This window comes from Megalopta genalis, chromosome 5, assembly GCF_051020955.1.
Source record: "Megalopta genalis isolate 19385.01 chromosome 5, iyMegGena1_principal, whole genome shotgun sequence".
NCBI lineage: Eukaryota > Metazoa > Arthropoda > Insecta > Hymenoptera > Halictidae > Megalopta > Megalopta genalis.
The window spans coordinates 22,920,303-22,947,895 of NC_135017.1; the positions used below are offsets into that span (position 1 = coordinate 22,920,303).

Below are 27,593 nucleotides of genomic sequence, written 5' to 3' on the forward strand. Positions count from 1 at the left end.
AATTAGGTATGTGGAACATTCAAATAATGCCTCTGTTTAGCTGAACATTTTCCGCTGTCTCCAAAGTACCAAAACGTATTGTAGAGCAAACGTCAGAGACGATCGTCGACGAGAAAAATCGATGGTTATCAAAAATTGTCTCGCCGTGAAAAAAAAGCCTCCGCCGATCACGCACCGCGCGGAATAGATTAATCGAATAAATCGAGATGTTGGTTCAGCTCACCTATGTTTCGCCGATCGCTTGGGGGTTTAGCGCTTGGTGGAGCCGGGTGAAAAACGGGCCCGAGCATAGTATCCTCCGGCGCCATTCTGCAAATATGGTGGATAAGTTAGGCGGGCGAGCGGTTAGCCCGAAAAAAAAAACGCCGACTGACACAGCCATCTCGCTTCGTTTCTCTCCTTTTCGGCTCGTTCGTCATCTCCGTCCGCGTGTTCGGTGCACGTGCAACACGCGCAAGAAACGCTTTGCGACACTGCGTCCCGCAAAAAATAAAAAAACGCGACGTCGCCGAGCCGAAAAACTGTTTCGCGTCTGTTCGGAGACTCGCGGCCAAAACTCTTGCCTTCCGATCGAGCCCGCGGCGTTCGCGCTGCGCCTAGTAATTAAAAATCAATGATTCAGAGCCGGCATCAATTTTTCAGCGATCCCTTGAACCATTCCTGCGCTCCGTTCAGCCGAAACTTTTGTAATACCTCACTGCAGTCTCTTCTTGCGATTTAATGCATGTTAAAATGATCTATGCAGCTCACGGGGCAAGAGAAGACGGGAAAGATGTTTCATAGTTTTTGGATGCTCTTTCCAAGGTTCCTCTTATTGTTCGGGCTCGAAGTTTCAGGATCGATGTTGGGAAATTTTTAATTGTCACTTGGTACGTTTGTATATTGAATGTATGCAGAATAAACAATCCTGGTGTGACCAAGTCGATTAATTTTAATAAGAATCAATTTTAAAAAAATCATCAAAATGCCTCGTTGAGAGTAGGGTTCTCAATTTCGCTGACACTTATGCTAACGACATTGACTTCTTCATTAATGATTTTAATAAATTTAAGGATCAACTACATACTGTGTTATCAAAAGTTGTGTCGTTTACTTTTAGTATGCTTTGTACATTCTAATCATATTGTTTTCGTTTTTAATATTATTCTACTATTATTACTATCATTAGTAGTATTGCGTTAAATTTTATAGAAAAATTAATAATACAACCAGTTAATTTATGCTGCATAAATAAATTGAATTAAATATTGTTAACAAAGAACGATTTTATCAAGCAACACATTACCTATTTTTGTGAACAAAACGACTACTCCAATCGACGAAGAAATTAAATACATTCCATGAACACTGTGCACGAGTCAGGAATTGAAGAAACCACGACTCGAGGCTCGGATCGAGAGCGTAGGTTATTTTTTCACACCGTGAAAAACGCCACAATTCGCACTGGGAAGACCAAGAGACAGATATACCGGAACGGAAGAAGATATCGAGGACTAGGAGACGAGCGAGACGAATCGATGAATGCGATCGTTAGCGCGATAAACATAGTTGCGGGCTCGCGACGTACTGACGTCAGCCCCGAAAAATCCGCAGTTAAAAATGGCCGTGGGGTGGGAATGCCTCTACATAGGGAAAACTTGCTCCGACCTATTCCCTCGCCGCTCCGAACAAAGTGCGATTCACCATAGGACAACAGCTGTTCCGAGCAGCTATTGCTCCGAAGACGAGGGGACGAAACGACGCGGACCGTTTCCCCTCCGATGCCCCGTCTCAACGGCGAAACACGGCCCTCCCGATGTTTGTCGTCGGAACGGAAAAGATATTTCCAGTCGAATTTTCCCGGTGACGACTGGCGACGACGTACCGGCGACGACGTCGGCAAGTTTCCCGCATCGAGCGAAATATTTCCCTCGGCTAATGACAGGATTCGTTCACGGTTTCACGCCGCTGAGTGCCATTTTGTGTTCGACCGTGGCCGCCATGCTGGCTGTGCCGATGCAGCTGCATTTTCTGGCTCTCGGTCGCCGAAGGGAATATTTTTAAAATTACGCGATGCTCATCGTTGTTTATGCGCGCGATCGATCGGAAACACGTGGACACGGAGACACGGAAGAATGGTTATTCCATCATCTTGCTGTCGCATCTCGGCAACATAAACTCGATCATTTCTTTCGAATTCTGGGTCACACGGGATTCGTGTGATCCATCTTAACACCTTGACGTATCATTTTCTTCGCTGTTACTGCGACTAGAAATTTTGCGTTTGCAATAATTTCTTTAGAAGGGAATGAAAATTGATGCTTATCGTGTGCCTAAATTTACTTGAATGCTTAAATATCGATAACGAGAGATATTAGAATTTTATTCCAATTGTAACACTAAATTCAAGGAGTACAAAAAAATAGCTGTTTTATACTAGTTTATAAAAGTAACAATGAGAGATTTATTTTGATTTTTAACAAGTGTTATTGTTATATTTGCTACAAGTAACATATAGATTGAATAAATAACTCATAAATGTATCTCTACGATATGAATGATAAATTACGTAAATTAAAAAATTAGTGACTCGTCATTTTGACGGGTTCCGTAAATCTAGTGTTAAAGAACAGAATAACATCTATATTATTTTAGACTACTAGAAATTTTCATGGCGAGTCGGGCTCGTCAAAGTACGGCAAAGGGTTAACCAGCCTGCACCATCTAACAATATTAGGTTACCGAAATATTTTATCTTACAAATCGGATGAAAGGCAACAACCTATTCTACCAAAATAGGCTACAATGATAGTGACTTCATACGCCATCGTACCAGCAGTCCAAAGGTTAATAGGTTGCTGCCATAAAAAAATAAATAGCTAAATAAACAGCAAGATTTTAATGTATCTGTAGAAAAAAGCGTTTTTAAAATCCTGTCGAACGACGCGATCAACCGACTCCGAATTTCGTCTAGAATTGCGGGTGCTTCAGAACCGTCGAAGTTGCCGCGAGAAAATCCAAAATCAATTTCGACGGCGTGGCTTGCGGATTTCCAGGCAATACAATCGAACGTCCGCGCGGGCGTAGGTGGTCTGGGGTGGTTGGCTCGCAAATAAAGAAAATGAGCCCGCGAAAGAGGGTGGCAACGGGCTAGGTATCAAAGATACACAAGGAGCGGGCGAGCGTCGGTCCTCGTACCGGAACTTCCTTCCTTCCGGCGGCTGATCGACGAGCCAAGTTTTCTCGTCTCTCGGATTTGGGTCGGGATCCACCTCCCCTTTCTTCCCCGCCCTTTACCCTTCGGCCCTCCGCGCCGGTCCCTTCCGGCCCGCGTTTCTTCGTCCTGATTTTCGAGTCTCTCGGTCGCGGAGACCACGGTAATTTCGAGGCAAGTTTTTCTCCCCACTTCTCCCCGACGTATCATTCGGAACCTCATGAAAGTTTGATGACGAAAGCAGAAGTTAAGAAGCGGTAGGAAGCCGGCCCCCGGCATTCGGAGGTGTACCGGTGCCACGTTTCCGTAGGACGAAAAAGAAGCTGGACTTCTGCACGAAGAAATCTTCTCCGTTCGGGAACTCCGTATAACTTATCAGCCCGGCAAGAAACAGGGATTTCGTATTCCCGTATAAAGCTCGCGGTTTACCGTTTCCCCCTCCCCCTTTGCCGAGTCTCTCGCCGGCAGTCCTCTCTAAATGTAATTTGAAGCTGCACTTACAAATGATTCATCGCCGGGCATTTGCATCGCGTTTAAGCACGACTTAGATGGTCGGAAACCGAACGAAACCGGCCGCGTTTCGATTTCTTGCTTCCGTCCTTCCGCGAATCACCAACGGAGACGGTTTCTACTAAATCGATCGCCGTCATTTTTGGTAAGACCGATCAATCTTTCGTTGGCCGGCTACGCCGGACTCTCTTACGTCAATTTAACGCGTTAACTGCCCCGTTACCCTTATACGGGACGCTGCGACAAGCAGCACGATTGATATTAATGGCCGCTTCGTTACGGAATTTAGTAAAAACGATGAATTATCGGCGTGGACACAGCGAATTATTAAAATCGGAATCGCGTAGCAGGGATTCTTCGATGCGATCGTTCGCAGCTGCACCGTGCCGCTGTTCGATTTCGCGTTTGTGCGCCGGGCGCGATACTGCGAATGCAACTTCAGTGCATTTTTTGCCATAGAAATTAAGAGCATTTAATACTCAAAGATCTTTTTTCTAAATAATACAGTAAATTCTCCACAATTCTCCTTCAGCTTGTAGACGAAAATGGATAATTTGGGAAGAGGGGATACGATTATTCGAGCCTCGTGGCTCGTTTCTACAGTTTCCAGTTGCCAACAATTGTAAAAATAAAGTGCAAAACTCGAACAATCGTATCTCCTCTTCCCAAATTGTCCTCCTTTTTGTTTACAAGTTGAAGAAAAATTAGGGAGAATTTATTGCAGTTCCACAAGACACGATGAAGAAGTTCTACCATTAAAACATTGTCCACAGACGAGATGAAAATTAAAAAATGAACATATTTTTCTTGTTATCGTTGTCGTTGTAAACACGTCTGCCCAGCCGTGAAAATAAATAGATTAAAATAATATCGGTAAAAGGAGACGACAAAGCTATCGTAAAATCTCGGAGCGAACCGACCCGGTTCAGTTTGAACATCCAGCGGCAATTTACTAAAGAATCACGTTCCTCATGCTCAGCTTCTCGGTTCCCGGAGTGATCCAGGTGTTGGTGGGCAGGTCTCGCGGCGAATGCGGCGATGTTCCCGGCCTCGTATATCCCTTACCGACGCGACTTGGATCGGGGAAGTCGGCATAAAGAATCCGTGGCGCGATACGTCGTCGCTTTTCGGGGTGCGCGTTAAATCATTTTCCGTGACAGTTTCGTGGTCGCCGGGGTTCCAGGAACGCGTTCGGGGGCGAAGGTCGGCGCGTCTCGGTCGGGCCTCGGACGGTCGGACGGTGTTTGGGCGTCGGTGTCGTATCTGTTGGCGGCCATCAGCATTTTCCAACTTGTCTCACGAATTCCCTACCGCGTGCTCCCTGACGTAAGTAACAACATATATAAAAGTAAGTGACTCGGGTCTCTCGCGAGGCGGTGATGCAGGGTCCTCCTATCTGCGGAGTCTATCGGGCAGTAAACAGCGAGCGGCAGATAAGGCGGGAGATATATTATAGACACGGTGGCCGTCGTACACGACGGAACGGAACGGAACGGAACGGGACGGGACGGGACGAGGACGAGGACGAGGACGAGGACGAGGACCGGTGAGCGGAGAATCGGAGCTAGCAGCGAGAGCTAGAGAGAGCTTGAGAGCTCTAGGAGCCGCGACCTAGCGCCGGGCTAGCAGCTTCTATACGTAGTTCTGCGCCCTATATATCTCGGCTCTCTCTCCCTCTCTCTCTTTTTCTCTCTTCTCTCCCGCTTCTACCCGTCCGTTCTTTCTTTCTTTCTTTTCGCCCGTTTTTTGTCGGGCTTCGCCCCGGGGTAAAAACGCCAACGGCGTCTGAATAGTCGCGCGGAGGACGGAAGTCAGTTTGCAAGCCAAGCATGGGGCGGCGGCGCCGAGCTACCCCTTATTTTCCTCCTTCTTCGTGCGGCAGAGCGCGAGTAGCTGCGCCCCAGCTCGATCTCTCGCCCACCCTTCGCCTCTTCCTTCTTCCTTCGACCGAGCAACCCCTTCTTTCCTTTTTTTCCCGGCTTTTCCTCTGTCCTGCTCGCCCGCAGCCCCCGGCCAAGGTAGCGTTTCTTTCTCTCCGCACCGCCGCTGCCGCCGCCGCCACCGCCGACGCCGCGCCACGCCGCTGCTCGAAGTCGCCTCCTCTCGATGCTCGAATGCTCGACGCTACAATACATCACGTACACGTTGTTGCCGGGTTCACCTTTTTTCCTCCTTTTGCTCGCCCCCGCTTCGCTCTCCGCCGCGCTTCCCTCCTTCCGGCCCGCGCACCCTTCCGTCCCCCCGGCGCGCCCTCTCGTTCGCTCGACCAATATCGCTTCCTCTTCGTCTCGTCTCGTCCCTTCCATCGTTCTTCCCGCGGCGCGTTGTATTCGCGGCGCGTTCATCCCTTCGGACGCGGAGCGGAAACGCGCGAGCAGCCGACGCCGGAAAATTTCTTCTGCCGCCGATTTTTGGCCGCCTGCCTGCTTGCCTCGCGGATAAGTCTACTCGCTTCTGGATTATGCTGCTTCGGGGGCAGAGAAAAAATTTGTCGAGCGATAGAGAGAGAGTGAGAGGAAGAGAGAAAGAGAGAGGGGCAAGGGCGTGCTGGAGCCGCGGAATCGAATTTCGTCACGGGGCCGGCCGCAGCCAGCGTGGAAATTATTTAACGCCCAGCGAGCGCGGAAAAGGGTTGCCGGCCTTTATTCCGGCGTTAGCTCGGAACGAGTTATTATTCCGTTGTCAGATACCGTACCAACCCTTCGTCGATCTGCATAACCATCGCGCGTAGGGTTACGAACGTTCAGCCCTTTTCCACCGCTCGAAACCACTCAATAGAGGCGCGACCATCAGCCAACCGCAAAAGCGATTACAAATTAACGTGCCGCTTCTTCGGGTTTATTACGAACGAGCATGGCGGTCGTTTCTACGCCACTCAACCACCCTCCCCCCCCGTTCCCCGCCCCTCTGCCACCTCGTCCTCCTCTTTCCCGTCGTCCTATCCTCTGCTCTTCGCGTAGCCTTTTACGCCCTCGATCTCCCCCGGGGCCGACTACAATTATCGTGCCTTTTGTTTCGCAATCGCCGCGGCTTCTCTTTTTCCCTGTCCCGGGGGCGAGTGAAATTCCGCTTATTTTTCAACCTGCTCCCCTGTGTCGAGTTTGCCGAGAGATTGGCTGCGACCGAGGCTCCGTGCCCCGTCTCATCTGCCATTTTCGTCCCGTGAATCATGCGCCGCGAGTGTCCGCTGAATGGGAACGAGCTCTTAATCATCGGCCGCCCTGATTGCCTCTGGCCTCATTGATACCAGCGCCGCTCGCTCATTGGCTTCTTGTCCCGCGACTTTGAACCACCGCTATTCGGTTGCCGTATTTTCATCCATTGTATGTACATAGCTTCGCGATTTAACCCTTAACCGAATTATGGCACCGTTAGTATACGTTAATGTAATTATTTAGAAATTTATGCGATCCTCTGCTAACTCGTCAAGCTTGCAATGGAAATATGCAATGTTTAGTGAAACAATAACTGGCATTAATTAACAATAGTTGGCAGTTTGGTAGAGAGTTAAAAGATTTGAAATCTGATTCGTCCGTGATACTTTCTGTTGCAGTCCGAAGAACGCCTTTTGGAAATTATTTCCACGGCAGCGTTTCGTCGAACAATTTCGCGAGAAAGCGAATTGGTCGCCGGAAATCGGATTCCGAACATCGAGGAGCCTTTCTGCGTGGGCGTCGATGCCCGCAGAAGCATCGCGGCGGAGGTTCGAGGAAGAAGCCGGAAAAAAAGCGAGCGCAAACCGAGAAATAAGCCGGCAAAAAGCTACCACCCGGGTTCCTCTAGATTTACGATGCCCTTCATTGGTTCCACGCAACACTGGAAATAGAGCGATGGACCCCGGGGCCCCCATTTCGCCTTTATTTCCCGGGGACAATGGGGTACCGTTTTTTTCCTGGCCAGCAAGATAAAGCAGCTAACGCGTGACGGGCCGATCGGCGACGTTTCCGCAAACATCCTCGACCGACGCGTCCCGTTAGGTCCCGGATTGTTATAGTTTCGGAAACACTGTGCGCGCCTCCGTTTTTCTGACCTCGGTTTTTAAGGCGGCCCGAGCTAGATTATTCGGCTTTCGGCACGGTGGAGGGTCGAGTCAGGTAAAATACACCTCATTGCCGCGACGGTTGTTTCGCAGGTAAACTGGAATTTTTCGGAGGTCTCGACTTGTGTCGCCTTGCGGATCAACGGGGACTAATTTATACAGACTCTATGAAAGAACGTATTCTGGGTCGGCAGGTTTTAAAAAAATTGTCTGCAGATAGTTCATCATTCCAGAAAAGTTAGCGGCATTTTAAATGTAAATTTATAACATTTTTTTTTATTATAACTTTCATATCGAATGGACCATAAAATTGATTTTTTTTCCAGATGAAAGGGAATTCTTTGGCTTGCTGAATTTACGAGCATTGGTTGCCCGGGCAATGCGTCAAGAGATCGGTATCGATAAGCGAGAGGACGTTTTGAATTTTTTGATACAAATACGCAAACAAAGGAATGCATGAATTCATGCGGTTCCCTCGCGGCGCGAACGTCGAAGCTTACAAGCGTTCCCTCGAAGAAAAGCCGTGGCCATTCAAAATTCAAGGTTCCCGGTGAACAAGCCCAATCGCCCCAATGAATCTCGGCGAGATAAAAACAGAGCCATACTCGACAAAATACAAGACAGCTCGAGGTCAGCTTTTACTGCCAGGTAAATCGCGGAGTTGCTCTATTTTCTCTTTGTTAAGGCCGGAGGTCCCGCCGGCGGTTCTGAAGGACCGTTTTACAATCTTCCAAACACCGTGGCCGTGACTCTCTTTGGAAATAATTTCAACGTCTGAAGCAACGACGACACGATGCCATCTGCGATCACTTCTGCAGGCTCAATAAAAAAAATAATAATAAAAATTTCTTAACGCTAGAAGTACCGAGCCTCGAACACGACTAACGTATATTGTTTTATAACAGTGGCAAGACATTGGATTTATTTGACACTAGATTTACGAATCCCGTCAAAATCCCGGCGGGTCATCAATTTTTTAATTTACGATTATTCGTATCGTAAAGATACATTCATGAGTTATTATATAGATCAGAATAAATGTCTTATTGTTTCTTTAATAAACGAATATAAAACAGCTGTTTCCTTGTGCTCCGTAAATCTAGTGTTAAACTTCGTACGATTTCTATTATAACAAATGCTCGAATAAAGAAGTTCGTATTTTCTCGCAGGAGCATTTCTATAACATAATTTTATATATAATTTTATAATATAATTGCAAAAGAAAAGATTAGAAACCAGTCATTTTTGTTCACCTTGTTTGCTGGTTCTAGCGTAGAACTCGTGTCCAGTAATGAACGACGACTAGATCGCATTTATTTCGGTCGCAGAAATGTAATGCTGCAACGACACGTCTTGTACACCGTTCAAATGATCTAATTAAGGAAGGGGGTGAGTTTTCCGTCGAAGGAATCGCCACGAACAAGAATATCCGGGCGATCCTTCGGTGCAATCGTTTCGATCAGATCCCAGAAGAAGATCGTAAGCTAAGTAGTTAAAGCCACCCCCTTGTTGGCCGCTCGTGCCGCGTCCGAGGAACAATACATCTCGCGGGTTCCGCCGGCCGATAACTTAATTCATAATTGAGTTCTGGCGGTGTAACGGACACACTGCGGCCAATATAATGTCTAATAATTCTAATAATTCGCCGGGTTGGATGCGAAGCCAGAGGTTCAGGGTTGTACGGGGTTGGTGTACGAGTCGTAGGGTGAGAACGTTTCCTGGAGCCGTGCCCGGCCTGTAGAGTGGGACGTGGAACCAACCAAGATGAGACGGGTGAAAGAGGAGAAACGTTCGAGCCGGAGCAGGAGGAGGAACCGAGAGCCGGAGTAGGTGGAGGGTTGGGAAGAGAGAACGAAGGGAAAGGAAGAGACGGATGCGGAGGGAAGCGGAGGAGGAGCGAAGAGAAGAGAAGAGAAGAGAAGAGAAGAAGGAATAGGTCGAGCGAGGGTATGGGACGAGGAAATGGAGGGAAGGCCAATTAGAGGGCGGGAAGATTTATCTGCGGACGACGGGTGTGCGGATAGTAAGGGGTAGGTCGGTCTCCTCTGCCTAGCCCGCTTGTATTATTCCTTAGTTGGACAACCCCGTCCAAGACAACGACGTGGTCCAGCTGCTATTGACTACATCGGTTTCCATCCGGATTAATAGGCGCTAATTTTTCAGACGACCGCGCTCTGACCCCCACGGGAAATTGGACTGACCGTGGGGGGTGGAAAACGCCATGGCCTTTTAATAAGCCCCGCCGCACTCGCGCTTCCGCTCCAATGACAATTTTCTGTGGACAACCTGGGAACTAGTTGCGATTCTTCTTTTGGCTTGTATCGTCGCTTCGGCGCGTTACTTTAGGTCCCCGTTATTTAGATTTTATAAAAATGACAAGACTGAATTTATTTTTGTTTATTCTTTCAGACCGTTCACATTTGACCGGCTTGGCAGGTTTAGTGTGAATAAATCCTCTCTAATGTTAATGTTTCTTTTTTATATTATCTTTTCAGACTCTGTTATTTATATTTCTATAAAATAAAATACTTGTACGATACACATTGAATATTGTAGATCCGGTAAGAATTCGTTTAGTCTAATTTTTGGAAATTGTGTGCCAAAGTGTCGATATTGTTTTGATTTTCTTTCATCTTCATATGAATACGTCATATATAGACTGAAGATTTTTATAGAGTGCGTCGCGTATAACTCTTTATAGGGGCCCAATAAAAATGCGACTTTGAGGATCGTCCGAACGATATATCAAAACACGACACGCCGAATAATAAAAACGCGAACGACCGGATAAATCGCCGATAATTGTTGCTGCGGCGCGAAGTTTGCGTCGATGTCCATAAGCAGAGTGAAATCAGCGAGGCGTTGTGTGCCGCGCTGGAAATTGAAGGCCGGCCCGCAAAAATAACGAGGTCCCCGCGGAAGAAAGCTTTCGAGAGGAGTCGAGAGTTTCTCGGCCGTTAACTAACCGGCCGTGGCGGCCATTCTTCATCCTCGATTTTATTCCAGGGAGCGGGGGACGCGGAACGGGAATATTTCGTGGAAGGGTGCCGTCGCCGCGGGGCTTAAATTATTTTAATAAGAAGCCCTGACATCTTAACTGGCCGGATGGCCAGATCAAAGCGTCTGCCAGGTGATGTCAGTTTCTTTCACTATTTACATGGAAAACTGCGGGGCAAGGGGGCAGGAGGGCGAAGGCGTGAACGAGCGAGAAACCGCGTTATCTTGGAACGGTACTCGGAAACCGTGGACCGTGCGTCAGTCGCGACATTTTTATAGTCAGCGGCACGGAATTAGAGGACCCGTTAAAAATACACGCGCGACACGGGGGACAAACGCTCTGCCGATCGCTCCGCCGAAACGCGGAAAAGAACGGCGACAAGTGTCAACGAACGCAATTACGCGTTTCGTCGACCGGAAATTGGGACAAGAAGAACAGTCCGAGACGAGGCGCTCGAATAATGAGGCTCTCTCGTGGGGTTGGTAGCCTCGGGACGACGCCGTACCCTCAAGAAACGTGTCGACAACATGCTCGTACATTTCCCGTTCCAGGAACCGGGAGGAGGGGAAAATCGAGCGTGGGTGGAACGACCGAGAAGCCTATGGCGTACAAATCATGCCGGGTAAACAATGAACTACATACATTCTTCGGAATCGTTCGTTAGCGGGATCAAGATTTCGCAGATGTACATTCGGGGGCGATATTAATCGCTGGGGGCCCCGAGCTATACACCTTTTGCAATTGGGGTAACTGCGATTTGCAACTATGCTCCAGCAAAAGAACGATTCGTCAGATTATTCGATCCAACTGGAGAGAATTCTGCGAGCAGACAGCATTCTTAAAATGTTCTATAAAAGATATTAATTTTTCAAGATCAAGCCGGGGAAGAAGTAGAAGAGATACTGAAGGTACTAGGATAGAGACTTGCAGAAGAATCAGCTCTAGAGCATCTTCAAGATCTACATTATTCTTCAGACGTTCAGTAAAGAAGCGTTGCACTGAAAATTGAAGCTGGACAGATCAAAGGAAGACAATCAAATCGATACAATATGCGTAAAAAAACGATGAAGAAATCGACGATAGAAAATCCTGAAGAACCACAGCATCCTTTTAACACCGAGCAAAAGTCCATTATCCTGAAAATTGAAGCTAAACAGAGCAAAGAAAGACAACCCCCTGCATCGATGCAACCATAACAGTAATCGGATATCGGACTAGAAGACAGTGATCCTCAGCTACGAGTAAAAGAACGACGAAGAAATCGACGGTGTAAGATCCAGACGACCCACAGGATCCTTTAGGCACCCAGTAAGAGCTCGCGATCACCAAAAATCAAGCTAGACAGCCTAGGAAAGGCAGCTGGCTCGGAATGAGGAACGCGGGACTAAAAATGGCCGAATCAGTGCAGTTTCTACAGATGTACCGAAGCGAAGCGAGAGTTAGGTGCAACGGACACTTATTCGTGGAGCGTGGTGCACGGTTGTTAGCTCGCCGTGTAATATCCGCGGCGGCAGCAGGGGCAACAACAGCAGCAACAACGGCGAGAGGTCGTATCCCTGCGCGTCTCGGCGGGTCTCGGCGACCGACCGGCCCGGCCCGCAGTTCGTTTCCGTGTTGTTACATAATACACGCTGCGGTGCGGTTACGCGGATGAGGGATGAGGTGCTGCGTTGCCTAATAACCCCCCTTCCGCAACGATCCCCCCGCGCCGCCGCCGGCCCGGCAGCAACCTATTCTCACACCCTTTCGCCTCGCCTCGCTCCGACCCGCTCGGCTCCGCAACGCCGAGGAAGACACGCGCGCAACACGCACACGAAACCAGCCGGGGCAAGAACACGCGGGTGTACGCCGTCGGAATACGGTCCGCGTTGCGGGAAAGGGGATGGAAATCCGCTCCGGTGTGCGAGGAGGACGCGCTCTTCTGCGCTTCAGACCGCCGGGCTACGGAGAACGGAGCGCGAAGTAATTATATGAGGGCGGAGCACGCTACCTAGGACTCTCGTCGGCAACGTCTACACCTTGCACATCCGTATCGCCGGGCCCGGAACGTGAGAATCCCGCCTCGGGAGCTTCCTTCAACGGCAGGCTTCTTCCACCCCCGCGGCGTTTGTTCTACGAGCGCGGGAACCTCTTCGAGCCTGTCCGATTTCGCACGGATTTGACTCGAGCTGATTTCACCAGCTCGGAACAGCCGTCGTTTCCAGCCATTCGCCTAGATCTGGCCTAAGAAAATCGTTCACTTCTAGGTGCAAGCTACATCTTTGCGCACGTAAGAAAAATCGGCAATTATCCGAAGAAAGAATTCGGGAACGAAAGAATACGCTTAGGGTGTTCGCCCCCCTAGGATCATCGGGCCTCGCAGCAGGACCGGAATGGTATTAGCGGATGAATACAATGTCGGCAGGGGTGTACAGGCGCCGTTTCTAGCGATGACTTCGCCGAAACTACCCCCGAAGTTGCCGAGGTCGCCGGTTGCTCGAGGCTCCTTCGCAACTACCCGCTGGCCAGCTGTTGTCTCGAACTTTGCCGCAGTTGCCGAGATATTTTCGGGAAATGTCTTTCCGGAATTATTCATGATATCCTCGGGAGCGGTCGCTATCAATCGAGGCAGGCTGGAAGGCTCCCGGCGAGATAGGAAGAAGACGACGACGCCGACGACGACGAAGAAGACGAAGAAGCGAACGGACGGAGAGAGAGAGAGAGAGAGTGAAGCAGGGGAAGAGAGATGGTATATATTGAAGCGTGTAGCGGGGGAAGTTACCGGGATTCAATTACCGCAACGTTTGCGAGGCACGCTATTCCCACACCCCCGTGGGTCCCGCCCCTTCGGGTTCTACCCGGCCGCCACCTTTCCATTTCTTCAAGAACGAACAGGTGCTCTCGCGTCTGCTGTAAATTGCACCCCTGTAATCCGAAGTAAAGCGGTCGTTTTATCCGCGCCAGCCCGGGATGGATGCCCGCTACGTCTTTCGGTAATGGGTCGCGCTTACGCAGACGGGGGCTTTCCATCTTTGATGGAAATCTCGAGGGTTCCCGCTGCCACGGGGATCGCCTTCTCCGTCGCGAAACTCGGGAACGATCGCCGCCACGTGTGGATTAGCCTTGATGTGTTTCTTCGGCTTAGCCGGCCCGGCGACTCTTCCTGTTTCACCGGAAACCGCTTCCGGGGATCTCGCCGGGTCAAGCGTGAACGATACTGAAACGCTGGGGAAGAACCTGCTCTTTCCTGGTCAAGGTCAGTTCCCGCAGGTTGCGTCGGCCGCGGGTCGAGATGAAATACTCTAGGCTATAGAAACGTTTCTTGCTTTTGAACGGTTTTATTTCGGCGGATTGTTCCTAGTTTAGTTAACATCGAGAATAAGAATTATGCGAATTCACCTTCACTCTGATCTCAGAAAGCCTGAATTAAAACTGCTTGCAGCGCGGTAAAAGATAAGAAGACGGGAGCGTGGAAATAAAAAAAGACTAAATCACTGAGTAACAAAGAATCGTTTATTGATCTCGTGCTATATTTTCCGAGACGATAATTTTCGGTCGATAATTTTGTACGAAGATCCTTCGGCTGCACAGCGTTCGAAAAAAACGGGCGTCGCGAAGTAAAAGGATTAAAAGGGCGAATCTGGACGGATGTGGAAGGACGGAGAAGGGATCCGGGGGGTGAAGACGGGCGGGGGTGTCCGGTAAAGAGGACAAGCTGCGTGAGGTCACTGGCAAAGTAGAAGCCGAGCGGATCGGCGGACGGCGTTTCGTTCGGGTTCGAACCAAGGTACATAATTCATCGAGCGTGCACCATTGTCGGGAGCTTCATTAATACAAATGGCGTCTGGTGAATTCTGGCCCGACCACACCCCGCGCCGTGCACGATAGTAACAAGAGCGCGGGGGTGTGTAAGGCCGGCGGCGAGCGAGCAAGCTAGCAAGCTGCGCCGGCATCATCCCTTCGGTATAGGCGAGCCGGCCACCCCCCGCACGACGACGACGTCGTCGTCGGCGGCGGCGTCGGCGTCGAGACGCGCGAGACATATTTTTCCAGTCCTTGTCGACTTTCATGAGGGCGTCTTTCCGCAATAACATATTAATATCCCGGAGCATCGCGAGACTTATGGCAGCCGGGTTCGCGGAGGAACCTCGACCCTGGATCAACGCAGCGCCCGTTAAGGCGGATCCGCACCACCGGGACACACGAAGGACGCCTAACGCGCGGCTTAACCGTCGTAAAGCAACCGTTGCACGTCCACCCGCCCCCGGGCAACGGGGTTATCGGCCAGGAATTGACAACGATGCCGCCGCGAAATATCTTCCCCTCGTTTTACCAACTACCCTTAAGTCCGACCGAACCGGATTTATCGCCGCGAGCCGGCCTCCACCCGCCGAGATCTTACGTAACCGAACGCTCGTTGCGTAATCGAATGACGGAGCCGCGAGCGTAACGCCGGCGGAATTCGCTGATGAAAATAGGACGCGAGAGATTGAATAATGCTAAACGCGAGCTGCGCCGCTTCTATTCGAATCGTTCACAAACAGATCCAATTGTTTCTTTGTGGCGTCGCGCGGCGTTCGTCTATTTTCGAACGAGAAACCGTAAGATACTCCCTGCCCTGGAATCACCTTCGATGATTAATTTATAATCGGTCGCGGAAAAATCGGAACGTTCTATTTTCCAGCAGGCGTATCAATTTGTTGCACGATCAAAGAGAAAGAAAACGTTTCGTAACATCCAGCGATAGAAAATGGGTGAAGGGTCGAAGCAAGGACTGCAAGGTCCGGCCAACGAAGGAGTTCGAAAGCACTGTGGATTCTCGAATTTTCGGGGGATCGGCTTGCAACCCTTTCCGCTCGATCAGCCCGGAAAGTCGGTCTATAAATCGGGTGTGGCGACTGTGCATGTTTTGCATTCAATCTACTGGTGCGAGTTCGAAAAGTAAGCCGAGCGAAAAGCTGCTGGTTTTCTCGCGTGAACAATCATAGCAGCTTGCATACGGTTTGGTAGGAGGAATTATCACGGGAAGCACGGATTCGCCGGAAGCGTGGAAGGGGTGGTTGATGGTGGCCGGTGGTGGTGGTGGTGGTGGTGGTTCACAGATGGATTGGCTACGGCCAGGGCCGGCGGGCAAAAAAAGCGAAAAACACGAGTAATCAAGGTTTACATATCGCATTTATTTTGTTCCTTTTTTTTCTTAGTAATCGTATAATCAAGGTAATATTACAATTCAGCGTTCAGAACAGCAACCGCCCCTAAGAGTCTGTATATCAGTTACAACGTTCACGCACGATATAGGCAGCAGGTGCGGCCCTGGTCGCTCTCTCTCTCTCTCTCTCTCTCTCTTCCTCTCTCCCTCTCTGTGTTACTCTTTCTCTCTCGGGTTACATACAATCAGGATTCAGATTGGTAAACAATTAATACTCTAATATGTTACAAAAGAGGATTGCTGCTTTGTGTCGATTCTTGTCGCCGCGTCCGATAACGTTTACAGAGATATTGCTACGCTACAGACGCTCCATCCCCTTGTTAGAGGGTGCCTAACCGCTCGCCTAAAAGGAGTCCATCGTCGAACAACGCGTTTTACGGCGCGACGGAGAGCGTCTACTTTCATCCCTCACTCGTGTCTTTTTGTCCACATTCTCTCCCTCTCTTTCACGCGGAATGATTCTCTCTCTCACACACACTCTCTCACTCTCACATATGCTGGCTCGTATCACCGAGATCCACAAAATAAATAATTATTAACATTACATTCCTCTTAGAAATACTGCGTTTAACTGTTTACTCTTGCGTGTCTCTTAGCGGCTATTCGTATACATTCATTAACTAGAATAGTTGTTTACTGCTTAGGATAGCGCCACACACAATCTCGTGTCTGGGTAGGCGTCTAGGTACTAGGTAGGTACGTACAATGTAATTAATGTTGCTTGTAATAGAGAGTCTCTATCGCTCGTTTCGTCACTCGCTTCACCGAGAACACCAACGACGAGTCAATGGGAAGTTCGAACGAACCGCTTGTGTGTGTGTCTGTGTATGTGTGTGTGGGAACAAGTGAAAGAAGATGATGATGAAGAAGAAATAGAAGAATAAGAAGAATGAGAAGAAGAATGAGAAGAAAAAGGCAATGACGACGATAAGAGTACGATGAATCGAAGATCAGAATCTTCTTCCGTTACCTTTTGCCTTTCCGACGGTTCTACACAAAGAAAAGCTACTCCGACCCGAGAGTACGTCGCGCGCATAAACGATTTCTATATAATATTTAACAAAATCATCGAACATCAACATATATATTTTGTACCGATCGAAAGACACACGTTCGCATCGTCCGCCGTCGAAACGAAAGGTTCGGAGGAAAGCAGACGAATTTACAAAATCAAAGGGGGTAAAGAGCCGACGATGGAAACGTGTTCTCGTGTCGTTCCGCAGGCGATTAAAAAAAAATTAACAAAAACATATAACATCAACAGCAGTCGTACACGATCATCGAGAAGCGACAAAACGGAAGTGCGCGCTGATCGAACGGGACAGGGGTGGGGCGGGGAGGGTCGCGTTTCTTCACTTCTTTTTCTTTTTTTTTTATCCATTTTTCCGCCTCGTTCCTTTCATTTTTGTACATCGATCCGTGAGAAAAGAAAGAACAAATTCATCATCGGGATAAACGCGCGGATCGCTGGATCGTCGAGTTCGATTCTCTCGCCTCCCCCCCTACCCCTAAATCACGCCCCTGTGCCCGTTCCGCGCGCCGCGTAGACGCTCGCGGACGCTTCTCCGCTTCCTACGCGTTAACTTACTAATGTGTACCTCTCTCTCCTTAGGCCTTCCGATTTTTACGTATTTTAGGTTTCCTCGAGAATGAGCTGCGCGCACCCTACCGCACCGTACCGCCGCGAAACAACGAAACGGGGTGGGAACAACGAAGCGAAAGGGGGAGCGTCGAGGGTAGTCCGAGCATGTCTCCCTTCGATTTCTGTTTCCACGTTTCTTTTCACGGTCCCGACTTTCTTACTCTCTCTCTCTCTCTCTCTCTCTCTCTCTCTCTCTCTCTCTCTCTCTCTCTCTCTTGTCTCAGTTTTCTGCTGTTCTGTTCATTCTCTCTCTCTCTCTCTCTCGCTCTCATTCTTTCCGTCTATACATCCGGACGATCTTCCGCAATTCGAAACTCGCCAGAGATCGGTATAAGTGTGGAACTACTCCGATAACTCACCCCCTCTATCTACACACTACTGCGCCAAAGCAGGAACTACAGATAGAGAGACCACTAACTGAGGGCGAGGGGGTGGACAGTGGGTGCGGATGGAGGACTACGACAATACTAGGCTTGTACGGACGTCAGTGTGCACTTGGATACTGATTGGTCTGCGGGCATATTGGTCAAAGTGAGCTACAGGAGGTTCCTGGGGAGATGCGGGGGTGGTTGGTGATGCTAGTGGTGGTGGTGTGATGGTAGTGGTGGTGGTGGTGGTGGTGGTTGGCGCGGGGGAGCGGTAGGCGGGTTCGTCACTCACCGGGTGCAGCTTCCGATTCGCCGCAACCGATAAATTGACGATCGACAGATACGCACATCGACCATCTATTTGGCATTACAGAGACAGTGGATGCAGCCTGCCACTCACCTGAAACAGAAATCAGAAACGCATCGGTTAAGTGACGCGGTGTCTCATTGCCCCCGGGGTCAGGTTTGGAAATGCGTCAACGATGCACATTCTTGCATCGAGTGAACTTTAACCACTACAGAACCAACTGAACGTTTAATTCGTGTACGCATGGGTGCAGGTGTACCATTGTAAACAACGACGGTGCGAAAATCACAGGGCAACAATATCGTCCGAATCTCGATCAGATTCATTGCCTCGAAGTGCAACGTTTCAGCCAATCTCATTGCACCTCGAGTCCCGTTAGGATGCAGGGCCAAGAAATGGAGCAGACGGCGTCTACGTGAGAGCAGCTAATCTGCTCATCCATCAGCGTAGAATTCCTGAACGTCTACTGTGTCACTCTGACACATTTTCAGCATTTCTAAGCTGGGACATGGTCCACAGAATCTCTCTCTCTCTCTCTCTCTCCCTCTCTCTGTTCCAAATTTCGATAGGTAAACCGGTCTCTCTCGGTGGATTTTTCAACTAAATAAAAAGAGCGCCTTTCCAGCCCGAAGTTGGAACGGGGTGGCGAATCGTCGAGCTGGGTGCAGCCAGGTCGTTTCAAGGTTCGACTCGACGGGGGTTACGTTCATATGTTGAACGTGTCGAGGACACGACGGGTCGGGTCGTCCGGCGCTGGTTCAGCTCCTTTTGTAATGGGATGAATGCACGTGGTGCCTTGTCCAGCCACACGCACGTTGAGCCCCGGCTTTCCTGGTGTCTGTATCTCGGGGATATCGATAGCCCGCGTTAAGAGCGAAAGGGGTTGGTCGGGAGGAGAGGTCTTAGGGCGGAATGGCAGGACATCGAGCCAGCGCATTGCCAATCCGCTGCCAGTTCCGTTCTTGCCTTCTTCCCGTCGTTTGTCTTCCTTTTTATAACCGTTTCGTGCCTTCTGCCACCCTCGTCGCCCTCCCACCTCCCCCCTTTTACCACCTTTTGATGCCCCGAGATACCGTCGATGATACCGGCTTTTCCACGACTATCGCTGTTCCTTACAGTTTCCGATCGCTCCGATGCCGGAATCGCGAGGAAAGTGAGATCTTTCGTAACTACGAATGGAGGCAACTGTTTTAGATCTCCGCCAATGATGTTACTCCGATTTATCGGACGCTTCTGGATCGTTCGATTAGCCCGAGATTTCGATGCATTCACAATTCGTTCAGTTTCATCGACGTTTGCAACAGCATCGCTTCTTAGAGATTAACGGGCCTAGTTTGGAGAAAGAAAGGAGAAGTATGGCGTCGGGTCTAGACAACACGACGACCATCCCCATAACGGACCCTCTCTACCATTCTTGCGTCTAGATAAGCAAGATCCGAAGAAATCGCTTAAGGGGAGGTTCCAGTCTAGAGGTATAAAAAAGTCGATCTTTTCATCGGTTCGCACTTTCTGTGGTGATTCAGAAATACGGTAATTTCTGCCTAATTCGCGATCAGTTTGCGCACAAAAATGAACAGTTTGGGGGAGAGGAGATACGATGGTTCGAGTCTTGCGGCTCATTTTTATAGTTTTGTCAACGATTATAAAAATTAAGTGCAAGATGAATTGTCAAATAATAAGAATCTTCTGTGAGCGTATACGTTCAATTTCACGTGTATCGAATAAAAACAATTATACTAATTCGAAAGACTATAAGCCAGAAACAAGTGACTCGAGTTTGGAGTTACAACAGTCTCTAGTGCAAAGGGTTAAGTCTGCTCTTAAGGGACATTTTGTATACATGCAAGAAAAATCGCTGTAATTATGATTTTTTGAGGTATAGTAAATTCTCTCTAATTTTCCTACAGCTTGTAAACAAAAATGAACAGTTTGGGGAGAGGAGACATTATTATATTATTCGAGCCTTGTGTCTCGTTTTTATTGTTATTGACAATCGATGACTGTACAAACTTGCAGCAAATTGTCCATTATTGTACGCAATCTGAGCGCGAATTAGGGAGAAATTACTGCACGCAGCTGAAAAAATTTTCAAATTCTAATCAAAATTCTATTCGAGTAAACGTCCCACCATTCGAAGAGAATTCTTCTGCCGCCTCAATTAGATGAAATAAAAAATTATATAATTGTTCGTACGCTGAAAAGACCCGCGATAAATTGTCGAGAACCGCAGATTCTCATCTTATCGTCGCTCCTTAATCAAACGATCCCGGGCCTCGTGCGTTCTCGAAGCGAGAAGGTTAAAGGTCGCCTTTGAAGTTTCAGCGGACGAAGTCGCGGTGATTCGGCGCGGTTCCGAAGTTGTGTTTCTTCAGCGCGATATCCCCGGCATTATCGTTCCTGTTTATCTTTATATTCCCGCGCGATTCCTCCCCGTTTCCCGGCGCGATCTGTCATTTCTCGAGCGTCGCTCGCGATCGCAGTCGCCGGGCCGCGGGGATGAATCACGGATGCCCACGGAAGCAGAAGCGTTGCTCTTTATTTCTGCGCCGAGATTTCGAAAAAGTTGTTTGCCCTGGCTGCCGTCGGCCGTCGTGACAAAGGCGGATAAAGAAACGGAAAGGTAGCGGAGAGAGGATGTTCCCCCGGGTCTTGGCAAGGTCGGCACATTTTACAGCCGCAAACTCGCGCCAACTGTTCAATCTACCCCTCTTATACGACCCGGTTGCTCCTTCTTCTTCTTCCTCTTCCTCTTCTTCTTCTTTCTCTACTTCACCGCCGCTGGTCTACGAATATCCCTCCGAACTTATTCGTCTTCGACGAGGGCTCCCGTTTATTCCCTTTATTCCCATCGACTGATTTTTTCGCAGTTCAACGTAATCCCGTCGAAATTGATTTTTACCTTTTTACTGCGCCGAATTTACTCGGCCTGAACGTCTTCACCGGGGCGAGGGCGAAGCCATTCCGCGGGCAAATGTATGTCGACGTTGCCGAACGATTTCTCCTCTCTTTAAACACCGCTTAAAATGTAGTGAGAATTTTTTATTGAAATGTACATTGACTTGAATTCAATATTTTTGTCCGAAGCGTCATAAAAGAAATAGAGAGAATCGTTGCAGCAGCGATTTATATGAACCGCGGAAACAATTCGAACCCGGTATCCGCGACAACGAATACGAGAATAGCCTCTGAATTTCGAAGCGGATCTCCAAATTCCTGAGAAGATCCGCACACTCATTATCGATCCATCACGGAATGAGTATTAATTTTTACCGTGAGACATCGAGCCAGGGTACGAGGCTGAAGAGGGATTACGGGAACGTCGGATGAAGACGTCGTCATCGGGCGGCACGAAGAAATCCCCGGAATTTATTCAAGGAGCTACGGAACCACCCTCGTAGCTGTTAGGTTTGTTTGTACCGCGGTCGTATATCATTTTTGGCGTAGTTTGCTTTTCGGCCTAGAGTCACTTCGCCTTCTAGCCTCTACGGCGGAGCTGCGCGCAACGAGCAGGCACCGAGGAGTTTAATGTACGTACACGAGCGTTGCTTCTTCGCGCATTTATCAGGATTTCCGAAGGAAGCCGGACTTTTTAAGCCGCAATAAATTTCCCTTCCGCGTGCCTTTACGTCGAGAGTCTAATGTTGCTTAAAGCTCGCAAAAACCGGGAGCACAAATCTCGATGCGACGCCCGGCAAAACAGCCTTATCCGTCACTCCGGGATCAAGGCTGGCACGGATAGCTATGACCCGCCTGGAAATTCTTCGACGATCCTATCGAAATTTATTTTCGTCTAAACAGTGCAATTTAGAGGAGGCCCGGGCGATTCACTTCCTCAGCGTTTCAGGTAAGCGTTTCAGGTAACGTGGGTTTTTTTTACTCCAATAGGATCCCGATTCCCTGCGTTTTGAGGATTTTCCCGCGTGAAAAAGATCTGAGCAGGTAATTGCGCCTAAAAAGGTTAGTCGAAGTTGGAATCGGTCAACAGAAAGTTACTAACAGAAAGTTAGTTGTTTAATTCATTAACGCTTAGAGCTCCGTTGGCTCAGGTACGCAAGCATCGCTCGTTCGTACAGTATCGCTCATTAATTATTGATGGAGGCGTGAGTAATTAATTCATACATTCTCTATAAAACTCTACAGCACAATAAAAATAAGAGAGCATCGTCGCATTTGCAATATCGAAAATTTTTAGTCGAGTAATTCGTAGAAGATTTTCATCGGCATAGATCAGGAGTTTCTACATCAATTTATATAATATAATATATTATTATTATTATTATATAATTATATTATTTATACAATATAATCAGGATAGGTGCAAAAAAGGAGTGCGATATGTGTGTTCTAAAAGGAAAGAAATGAGTGGCACGCGTGTGACACTTGCTCAAGTAGAGAATGCACATGGGGGATGTTTCCAAAGATATCGCATCATGGTGAATTATAAAATTAAAAATGTATGTTTCATTTGCAAAAGAAAAATGCATACTTATAAAATAAATAAAATCAAAAACATTCGCAAGCACGTGTTATACCTTGTGATACAAAAACGCGCGAAGCGCTAAGGGTTAATATCTAGAGCACGTTAAGTGTCGGCAATCAACCCCAAAAATTCCTACGAAATCGAAATAGTTAAATCACTGAAACAGAAACTAAAAACTGAAAAGTTATCGCAGTAGATGATACTTTAACTCTTTCTCATTCTAAACATCCTAGCAGAATTCTTTCTGTCCGAACATATTACGCTAACAATGAATTTTTAAAACCAGTGCAAAATTAGTGCCAAGAAAAAGTGATCCATACGTGTCACTACACTCGACGCGTTAATAATCGTTTCGTACGACGAATGCAGAATCTTACTAGTCTTGAAAACGAGGTCGAAATCAAGCTCGCGAGAATTGAATTGCACAAGGATTGCCGAGCGGGGTTGGTAAGTGTCGAAGAAATCGTATCGAGCGAGTCGAGAAAAAATAACCAAACGTAATGCTACGCGAGAGAGAGCCGGGTGGCGGGTAACAAAGAGAGAGAAAGAGAGAAAGGGGGGCGAGAGAAAGAGAGAGAAAAGAGAGGGTGAGAAAGATGGAGCACGAGAGGAAGAGGAAAGGGGATGGGGTTGAGCACGGAGCGGTTATTATCTATCGCTCTCGTTACCACAGGTTGCTCGTAAACCGGCCGCATCAAGAGGGTGGGGCGTTCGGGTTGGAGAGCAGAAGCATAGGTAGGTAGATACCGGTACTCATATCGTTGTCGTCGTACCGTACCCTCGTGCCACCACCGCACCGGTAAACCCCACTCTCGCGCTATTTTCATCGGTTACCCCTGCAGGATATCGCGGGCTGTGCGAATGGACGGCCGCGTCGAGGGGGCACTTGAAAAATCTCGACCCACGAGTGCCTTTCCTTCCGTCGATTCTCCATCCCAATTCCTTGCGCACCGCTCTCTTCCGCGGACCTCTCCTCCACGATTTCTCGAGGCGTTCCTTCCTCGTTTCCTACATTTTTTTAATTATCTGCTGGCTGGTGTACTTATTACCTCGGAAAGCTGTTTGGAAATGCGAACGTTAACCCGTCCCTCTTTTTTCTAGCTTCGATGCTACGTATCTGACATTTGTCATAACAAAGGAATTATTTTAAAATATTCATATATCCTTCAAAATATTTATATCCAAAGAACAAGAAGCTACTTTGATATTAATATCCGAGACATTTGTTTTACCTGCAGTGGCTGCATTTCATATGATTTATTGTATTCTATGCGAGTGGAAATGAGCCTAATGACCCGTACAATATTTACAATTTGAATAGTTTTCGAGATGTGAACAGATCTGATAATGACAACATTATTTTGCAACTCCTTCCGATTCGAGATCGAGGCTACTTCCAAAAAATCAGCAATCTTGAAACGATTAATCCTTCTTGGACCACAATTTGATTCGTCACGAATTCAAAAATTTATTCGAATTCATTCATCCCCTAAAAGAAGGCGCCAATCCGGCGGTAGATTTTAACATTAAACCCGTCGCGATTAAAACGACCGGTATTTTTTATTTTACAATTCTACAATCTTTAGAGAATACTTGAATAAATTATTAGGTCAGTAAGTGCGAAATGCATAGATTTTATAATAAAATTATAGACTGAATCACGCATTTCATACTTGCCGATCTAATACATTATTGGAGGAAGTTTTATAAAAACTTTACAAAAACCGCGTAAATTGGATGTTCTCGCTTTTACGAGAACCATTTATTGTTTTTATTACCATCGCTGTCGATAGGTTTAACGTTAAAGGGGAGAGTCTCGTTCCGCACCCCCCGGAATTCGCCGCGGATGGTCGCTACTTAGCAAAACCACCCCGAAAACAGGTGGGCCGCGGGCATGCTGAAAAATTGAAAAAACGCATCGAAGGATGATAAACGACGAGGGGGATCATTCCTCACGGGCTGAGGCCACGCGATGCTAGCGGGCTAGCGGGTTCGCGGCCGCAGCCCCCGCATATCGGCGTGGAACTATAATTTCAATGCGTTCGCAGTCCATAAACGCGCGGGGAACACAATGATGATCGATATTTCAAGTTCCGAGACCGCGAGGAGGCGGAGGCGAGAGAAACAGAGAGAAAGAGGAAAGCAACAAACGAACCGGCCGCGGCTCTCGGCTCTCGGCTCGGCTTGGCGCAGCGTGTCGGCTCGGGTTCGTTCTTCTGCGGGGGTGTGTGGGACGGGGACACGGCGTTCGAAAGAGAGAGAGAGAGGAAGTTCGCAGAAGCATCGGATTGAGATCGAGTCGCTGGTTTTTTATCAGGGCGACGTTGCACGAGCGCGAATTGCGCGTAACCCCCGCGGGGCAACAGCACGCCCGTCGCGACAGGGGGCAGCACCAACACCGTACACCGGACCCGATACTCTCAGCGCGGTGTGTAGTTGCTGCGAGCAGCCGCTGCACCAGGAACTCATAAATCTCCGGGGATATAGATGGCTCTAGTGTCGCGTGAGGTTGCAAGCTACCCCATGCAGGGTGCCGTGGAACGCCCTCCCGCCCCTACTCTATCCCCCGGTACACCCAACCCACCGTTCTCTCTCTCTCTCGCTCTCTCTCTCTCTCTCTCTCCCTCGCCCTTCGCTTCTCCCTGCGTCTCCCTCTCTCTTGTCCCTGTCTAGTCCCGGCATCCCCATCCCCCGGAACACCCTCTTCCTCGCTCCCTATGGGGTTCGGCTCCATCGGTCTTCCTCCGTTCTCCCGAACGCGTCGAATTACCGGAATCCCACCTTCCGAACCGAAGGTGGTCCCTCCTAGCTCGAGGACGACGCGATATTTCACCAGGACCTGCAGTCTCGCTCGATACACGCAATCGTCATCTCGGAATCTTCGTTCTTATCGGGCTGACCGAGCTGCGACACGGCACAAGTCGGTGGGAAAACGGGCTGCGGACGAGACGTTGGGCTCACCTTCGAGCGGAATCATTTTTGCGGACGCGCCGCCACAGATAAGTAGGGCGATCGCAAGCGCTCGTTTTTTACGAATATGCGGTCCATTCTTCGCAATTTTTCTTCAGCTTGTGAACAACAATGGAGAATTTGGGAAGAGGAGATGCGATTGCTTGTTTACAAGCTGAAGGAAAATTGGGGAGAATTTACTGATAAATATTACTGGCAAACCGTAGTCAATTTGTCAACTGCGAATAATCGTACCTTATCCGGCAAAATAATTTTCTATACAATGATAAGCCATAAGTTATCAATATTTGTTTACAAGCTGAAGGAAAATTGGGAAGAATTTACTGTATAAATATTACTGGCAAACTATAGTCAACTTGTCAACTGCGAAAAATCCTATTTTATGCGAAGCACGCGTTATACATTTGTTTATCCGGCAAAATAATTTTCTACACAATAATAAATCGTAATTTATCAATATTCACAAGCTGAAGGAAAATTAGGCAGAATTCACTGTACATATGTATCCTAGAACGTCCAGGGCAGGTTGTTCGAGATCGTATTTGAAAGGATCCAGAAACACGTTTCCCAAAAACCTTCAGAAACGCATAAAACAATCAGCAATCGGTTATCCTGCGCACTCGTTCCACCGCATCCACATCGCGCTCAAGCTCCCGACGCTGCGGGTGCATCGAGTCCCGATCTTCCCGGCGATATTTCACGCGTACCATCGTAGAATCTCCGGGACCGTAGAAAATCACCTTACAAAATCTCCATAGAAACGTCTAAAAACCTTCTCAGAAAACCGGCTGCACGGAAGAACGACCGATCGGAGGACTTCCTCGGAGGACAGCACCGCGGCAGCCTCCCACGCGCGATTCTGAGGGTACCCGAAGCGTATGTCGCCAGGATCACGGCCATCAATCGTTGGAGCAGCGGGCTCGAACGCAGTTCCGTGTCTCGTATAATTGAATCGTTGGTGTCGGGCCGTTGGTACAGGTAGAGACCTGGAAAACCATCATATTCGGTGCCGCGGTGACGAGGGGGCCCCGTCAGGGGCCGAGCAGGAAATAAAGAGGGCCCCGGCGGCCACGGTGTGTCTCCCTTTCTTCCGCAACACCCCCTCCCCCCGGCAACTCGGTGATCTCTGGCGTGCCCCCGCAGTGTTTACACCGCCGACACCGGCAACATTTCCAGGCGTTTCTCCCCCGGCGAAATATTACCGTATCGCCTCGTGCCGGAGAGTGATATCGCCGGGTAATATATCGTTTCGGTATGTTTTATAGCGACGCGCACTCGCCCTCATAGTGGGTGTACCTGGCAGCGCGGATATCTTGGGCCGGGTGCGACGGGATATATCGGGGAGTTTCCTTAAGCCGAACGGGAAACGGGGGCCCTCGACAATGCTGTTTGAACACCGTGTAACTGGGACCGGAACTCTTCAGGGCTGGGCACTGGGGTGGAAAACGATTCGGGACGCGGGGGTTCGTCCGGAGACGTTCTAGGGGATGCTTGGGATGTCGGAGATAAGCGCGATCGCGAAAGAATCGTCCATTGACTTTGCTTGACTTTGGCTTATTTCGGCTTTCGTTGATGAACAGGGGATTATGAAGACCTTCGGCGACGTAGCTGTCGAAAGTACAGTAAATTCTACCTGATTTTCTTGATGGAACAAAAATGGACAATTTGGGAAGAGGATTATTCGATTATTCGAGCCTTGCGCCTATTTTTTATCATTGTTGATGCGACTACAGAAACGAATAATCGCATATTCTCCTTGCAAATTATCCATTTTTGTTTAGAAAAGCTGAAGGAAGTTAGATAGAATTTACTGTAATTGTTAGACTGCGGATTTTCGTGCAAATTCTTATTTTCGTGCGTCATTTTACAAAACTTGGAATCGAAGAGAAATTTCCTTC

General features: G+C 48.6%; 1 protein-coding gene across 3 annotated transcripts in view; it reads right to left on the reverse strand.

Moving 5' to 3' along the window:
* Positions 1-233: 233 nt before the first annotated feature.
* Ubx (ultrabithorax) overlaps positions 234-27,593 on the reverse strand; it is a 212,875-nt gene continuing 185,515 nt past the window's right edge. For 2 of the 3 annotated variants that reach the window (XM_076521688.1, XM_076521690.1), the window contains one exon: positions 15,876-18,338. The gene's annotated coding sequence lies outside the window, so the exon portion shown is untranslated. Of the gene's footprint in view, positions 310-15,875; positions 18,339-27,593 lie in introns of those variants that run through there. The other variant, XM_076521689.1, reaches the window with a different exon arrangement.